Source organism: Saccostrea cucullata, unplaced genomic scaffold (assembly GCF_032062105.1).
Source record: "Saccostrea cucullata isolate Sc308-1 unplaced genomic scaffold, CSIRO_AGI_Scuc_v1 ctg5650, whole genome shotgun sequence".
Taxonomy (NCBI): Eukaryota; Metazoa; Mollusca; class Bivalvia; order Ostreida; family Ostreidae; genus Saccostrea; species Saccostrea cuccullata.
The window spans coordinates 22883-29529 of NW_026929318.1; the positions used below are offsets into that span (position 1 = coordinate 22883).

At 31.0% G+C, this 6647-nt stretch overlaps 1 long non-coding RNA gene across 1 annotated transcript; it reads right to left on the reverse strand.

Annotated features, from left to right (window-relative positions):
• Positions 1-660: 660 nt before the first annotated feature.
• Positions 661-6103, reverse strand: LOC134280461 (uncharacterized). The gene is made up of 3 exons (XR_009994909.1): positions 5301-6103; positions 1848-2050; positions 661-1714 (listed from the first exon to the last, which is right to left on the reverse strand). It is a non-coding gene; the product is annotated as an uncharacterized LOC134280461 (long non-coding RNA).
• Positions 6104-6647: the final 544 nt, after the last annotated feature.

Below are 6647 nucleotides of genomic sequence, written 5' to 3' on the forward strand. Positions count from 1 at the left end.
ATATGTTCTGATAGAAAATATCAGACATCTTAGTAACCTCAGAGTGTTAAACAAACAACCCCGCTGTGTTTTCATGTAACAGATACCAGTAACCATATGAATTGAAGTGTTTGAAAACCCCAGTATGTTCTAATATCAAAAAACTCTACCAGGGACTGGTAATAAAAGAACAAGTACCCCCACTATGTTCAATCGCAACTTCTTGAGCCTTTCTGACTAGCTGACAAACGACCTCGAATGTATTAGTTAGACGCCATGGCAACAACCCCCCTTTTCATGATCTTCGAAATAAATGCATGAAGACCTTTTATCTGTGGAATATGGAGTTTAACTTTATTCAATGCTATGATATTACATAAAATATACTATAAAAGGGACTTCTTACTTCCTCTATCCTATATTTGAAAAAAACAAGAAAAGCAAAACCTTTAACATCAGGTGATGTTAATACATTCGAGGTTGTTTTTCCGAACTCTGATGGAAAGACCCTGAGTGAGATGATGCGATTGCCAGTACGTCATATCCTTTTTTTTACTATTAAAAATACCAAACAATACTCATAATACTTTTTCCTATTTTGATAACATACTCGAAAATTTGTTTTAAATATTTTTCAAACTATTTTTAATTGGATAATCTCTTCATCTTCCGCTGCTTATTTCTAATGAGAATTTTTCCTTTGAATCTGCTGGTGCATGAATTTGAAGTGTACATTATGCATCAAAAGCATACATAATTTCATTGTAAATTAATAATAATAAATAAAAGAGATGATCCTGATTTTTAAAAAAAAATTTAATCAAACTTTTCAGTTACTCGACAAGTTGAACACAGATAAGAAACATGTCGATAAATGTAGAACACAGAAAAAAAAACCTCAAAATTTGAGACAATCTTCATAGATGTAAAAAAAAAAACCAAGTATATAGTGAGTTGTCAAATAACTCTAAAACTTGCATGTTATTGCTACTTATTTTAAACAAAATATATTAATTAAAATGAAGTTTTAAGAAAAAAAGTGTAGTCTAATATCTCATCAGTTTGCATTTTGAAATTGATCTTAAAACAAAAATAACGATGTACATCCTTTTGGAAAATATACTCAAACTTAGAGCTGCACCCCCACTCCCATCCCCTAAAATAAAATGAAAAAAAAAACCAACATGCAATTGATTTATAATTTTCAAAAAAATAAAAATCAAACAACATAAATGTACATTTCAGTTTAATAATTATTTCTCACATTTAAAATGAGATCGCTAATTAAAAAAGACGAAAACTATGACTGTTAATGTATAGAAATTCGCCATGCCGAATGCAATGTTCATAAAAGATCCTTTTGTCTTAAAGATGAACACTACTCATAAACATAAGTAATCAGAGATTACATAGCTCAGTTCAAAAAATGATTACTTCAAGTAAGATACGGTCTCACATTTAACTAATAATCAAGAAGTTAATTTAAGGTTTGCAGTAACTTGAGAATAGACATCCAAATACTTGAAACTAGTTGCCCATCAAGAAAATGTAATTCAAATCCACGACCCATGTAAATGTTATCTTTTTTAGATCAACTTTCAAAAATCGATTCATCTTCTTTTTCTGAAAAGTAAGTCAGGTCCTGAATGTCGCCGTCTGGAGAAGGCAATGGCAAAAATGAATCGGGATTATGCTTGTTCTTCTGAAAAGTCTTTAACTCATACTTCATGTATACCTGTCAAAAAAAAAAATACAGTAAAATATATTTCTAAATGATAATGTTGAATTTTTTTTACAGGTTATGTTTTAATTTATTGTAAAATAATATTGTTGTCTTGATTTTATGGGCACTTATAACATGTACTAACCACCGATCTGGATGTCTTTAATACATATGTAGTTGCTTTCCTTAAATTTGTGAACTATATTCAGATCACAAATTGTGTGTTCAAGTCACAGGTTTGTTCTTTCAACTTTATGAATGTCCGACGCCTGCTGGTGTTGCTGCAACAATAGAGTGGCCTAGATCATCAAAGTTCCACTGATGTTCACTTTCTGTGGTATCTGAACTCTACAAAGGAATACAGAAGCAAATGTTTATTTATAACACATACAAAAATTCCGAGTTACTAATTAAAATTCATCGAAATTTATTTATAGCATAGTTGTAATGTACTGCATGTACTGTGAACTACTTTCTTATATTGGTAAAAGGTGAAAAAGTACAGTCAAACTTGTTTTAATTTGGGAAGTCCAGAAACTAGCCAGGTGGCCTCTTATTCCAGTTTGCCCAAGAAGTAGCCAGTCGGTCAATAAATAAACAGCAATAACCACTACAGCTGATTTAATTAAACATGTCAATTTCACATAACCTTTGTATGTGTGTATATATATATATTAATCCAGGCTTATTTAAAAAATATCAAATTAAAGAATTCCAAATTTTTAAGGTTTTGTGCATGTTTCTGTTCCTACAAAACAGTTAAACTTCATACATTCATAAGTGTAAATTCAGAGTTCCCGAAACGCACCGGTCCAGGGATCCCCGGTAAACTTTGAATTGGACCGGTAAAATCTTAATCTTATCGGTCAAAATGTCCGATGGTTTTTTTTTTTTTTACAGACTGTATAACGTTTACATATAATCTTAACAAAATAATTTAATTCAATTGTCCTGAAAATAAACAAATGCAAAACTAAAGGAATGAAAAAAAAAAACGTCAGGGGCGCGCCAGATCTTGTTTAAATAAAATGTGTGAAATTGTCTACTATAAAAAGCTACATATTAAAAAAAAAATAATTTCCATAAGTCTGGGAGGAAAAACAGTTTTAAAAACACTGTCAAACAAATATTTTCCCTCTGATAAATATATGCACTCTGTAGTTCTGACAGTAACAAAATGTAACAATCTACTTTCGTTTTGAAGAACGAATTTGCAGGGTTGCAAGAGTTGCCTGCTATTTCTGCTTGATTACAAACAATTTGTTACCATTTATTATTTTCTCTATAATTTAATCTATTAGCATGATAATATTATACCAACTTCTGGATTTTTTTAATGTATTTGATTACATTTAAAATACATGCGCGTTTTTCCCCTTTTCTAAAAATAGCGGACTGACTTGAATGTAGTAAAACGACAACAAATTCACTTAAAATCATCATTTTTATGATAAATTTGCATATCTTTATATCATTAGTACATATTTTTAACTATGTGGAGGTTGTATAATAAATTTAAACTAGTCAGAAGTATCGGACGTTTTCCAGGCTTTTTAAAACGAGTTTGATATTTTACGTAATATTTTTCCTGGCACATAAAATACCAAAATCCAAAAGAAAAAAGCCTGGAAAACAACATATATTTCCCACTAATTCCAAACAATCAACCAAGAGTTGTCATGTTGCAGATTTTATTTTAAAAAAAAAAATTTTAAAAATCTGTCAGAAAGGACATAATAATTTTATACGATGAATTAAGCGTTGGTCATACACAGGCCTTATAGAAAATATTTTAATATTTTTTTTTTAAAAAAAATCTGCATTTGCCATCTTTTTATTTACACATATTATTTATTATATCGACACAATTTCCAATCCTATAATATGTTAAATTTACATACAAAAAATTAATGTCAGGTAAAATTTACAACTGTCCGGTGAATTTTGAATATTTACAGGACAATTGTCCGACATATTTTTGACTAGTTTCGGGAACTCAGAGTGTTCTTATGTTACATTCAAATATATGATAATTGAATTACAGTATCATTCAAGAAGAAATACACGTGCCTTACTACTATCTATTTTTTTAATAAGAAAAAATACACAAGCTTAAATTAAAAGACAGTTTAATGGTGAATTAAAAGTATAAAAATTTATTTCAGTAAGTGTCAATAAAATCCATTTAAAAACTTCACTATCATATGTTCAGGTAATGATCAGCAGTGTAACCCCCCCCCCCCCCCCCCCTTCAATTAATCCTCGATCAACTAGTTTGCTGAAGTTTTTAAAGTCTGGTAAATTTTTAATATCATTTTTATAAAGCTGCCAGAATTTCTATCTAACATACAGACACACACAAAAAATTATTCAATTGACCAAAGATTTGTATTTACGCAGTTTAAAATCATTCTACACAACACAGGTGACAAGTGCAGTAGAGCGTAACTAATCCCTATCGATCGTCTCCTGATAGTGAAATTCACGAGATAATCATGCTATACAAAACATTTGTTTTGACAAAAGTTGCAATTAAAGCTTCTACACGGAATCAAAATCTAACAGGTGTGAAAATACTGATAGCCCTGTATTAGCTAAGTCACATACTCTCACTGTAAATATTCAAAGTAATGATGAATTAATATTGTAAATTACAAAATGTAGCTTTAAGCTTGAATTTCTTTAAGTTAAGCTATGGAAAAACTATTAATTGTGATTTAATTCTTTTAAATTTTCAATCGTCGATCTTGAAAAATAAGTACAAATTGATCTTACAGGACAATTATATTTTTTCCATTAACACAAACAGAGTTATATATACGTATCTAAAGGTAATTTGTTTAATTTCTTTAATAGGTGAATTTTATTATCGGGCACATAATTACACAAGCGAATGTGTAAAAATGTGACATATTGGGTATTTTAACAACTGATTAAAATGTCCTGCACTCATTTATAAACATTGATTGTCATTTAACAAATTGATATACCACTAAATTTTACAACCTAATTATACAACCCAATGTTGATTCCTACGAAGCCTACTTGCTGTGAAAATTTATTGCAGTGACATTGTTAATTCCATTTTTCCATTCTGATTTTCTCTCTATAGATTAAGGTATGATTACAAGTACATGTACATGTAAACAAATGTGTGAAGAGTAGATAAACAATTGGTACGTATCTAGAATGAATTCAGAGAGAGAGAGAGAGAGAGAGAGAGAGAGAGAGAGAGCAATTATACTACGAAACAGGATAAAATGGAAGCCAAAAATATTCAATTTGAAAAAATTTAAACACGGAAGATTTAAAAATTAATCGGGAGGGGCGGAAGAGGCGTGAAAAATCCAGAGATTTTGTCTCCCGTCGGAAGAATCAAATCACATGTATTTATGTCATGAGATATCTGCATGTATTTACCATAGGTATAGAGAAAATTCGAATTAAGAAAAAAACACGATCGTTTTGGGAAGTAAATAAGCCAAGTAGTACTCCAACACGGATTAAATTATGGAGATTTATTGACAGTTTGAGCATTTTATATGGAAAATTTAAATGGTTTGGATTTTTATAGCAAAAAACGAGTGAAAATACGTACCAGGTGTGCTTTGCATGTATTTCATTTGTATAAATAATATTATCTTTTTTTACTGGCCAACGGGGCGACCTTCTTGCAGAAAACCACTAGCCCGACCCCCCGGGTATCGGTCGATTTTCATTGCAGACCTCTGATTAAAAAAAGAACAATCAATGCATTCATTATCATTTTTTTTTTAACAAAAGCCCGTTTTCAATAGGTATGTGTTTATGTGGACTACAGATTTCCTTTCCTTGACTTTAAATAAATTCTACAACTGCATAATGTACGTATGAAGCATGTCAAACAACTTACAAAGCTTTTTTTCAATGTGGTGCAACAAAATAGTAAGACTTACTGCATTTGCTTTTTGTGTTTCCGAATTTCCTCACTGCTAATACAAAGTGTCCAAACACAGCTACTTCCGTATTCTGCGCATGCGCAGTTAGTTTTAAATATATGCGCATGCTCAGGTATTCGGAACTCCTCGATTCAATTACCGAACTCCTCTAAACAGCAGATTTCTGAATGTCTGAGCGTTTTGGGCTAAGGACATGTCCAAAATTTGGACAAAGTCTTTGTGAGGTTAAATCTAATTTTAGGTTTTTCGACCTCATAGAGTAATTTTGAACGTAAATAGACCTCTTCATTATGGGGTTAACCCCACAGTACCCAAAAAACCCCACACTGCTGGAAAATACGTTCATTTTACCCCACAATGTACCTCTCGTAAGAACAGACAGACGGACAGACGGACGCCGGACAAAATGTGATCAGAAAAGCTCACTTGAGCCTTCGGCTCAGGTGAGCTAAAAATGAAAAGAAAATTGAAGGTAGCCTTTATTGCAGTGAAAAGGGGGCGTATCAAAACACAAAATTATGACTTATTTTATCCAACTAGATATGGAATAAGTCGCCATGGCTGTACATAGCATCAACAAACGATTACAATACTGTATTAGTTTCTAAAAAAATAAATAATTCTTACATTTTGCAATAATTTTATCTTTTTTCCTTCACACGCGACGTTGTTATACGTGGAATAAAAAAAAGGGGGGGGGGGATAATAGGCGATAAATGACGAATTTTACTAATATCATGTAATATATAGAAAAATAAAATATTTCGGGGGTAGCATTTAAATGATTCGAATACTGAATTTTTAAATCAAGCTTATCCATGCATATTTAAGTCCTCAATAAAAAAAGGGTGTGTATAAACACTTCAACATGTTCAAGGAGAAAGACTAAAATCGTTTACTTTTGGTTGCAGTGTTTGTTTTTTTTTTTTTTTTTTTATCTCGCATGCAAATCGAAATAAAACAAGGAAAAAATAACAAATATGTACCAAGAAATTGATACCTCAAAA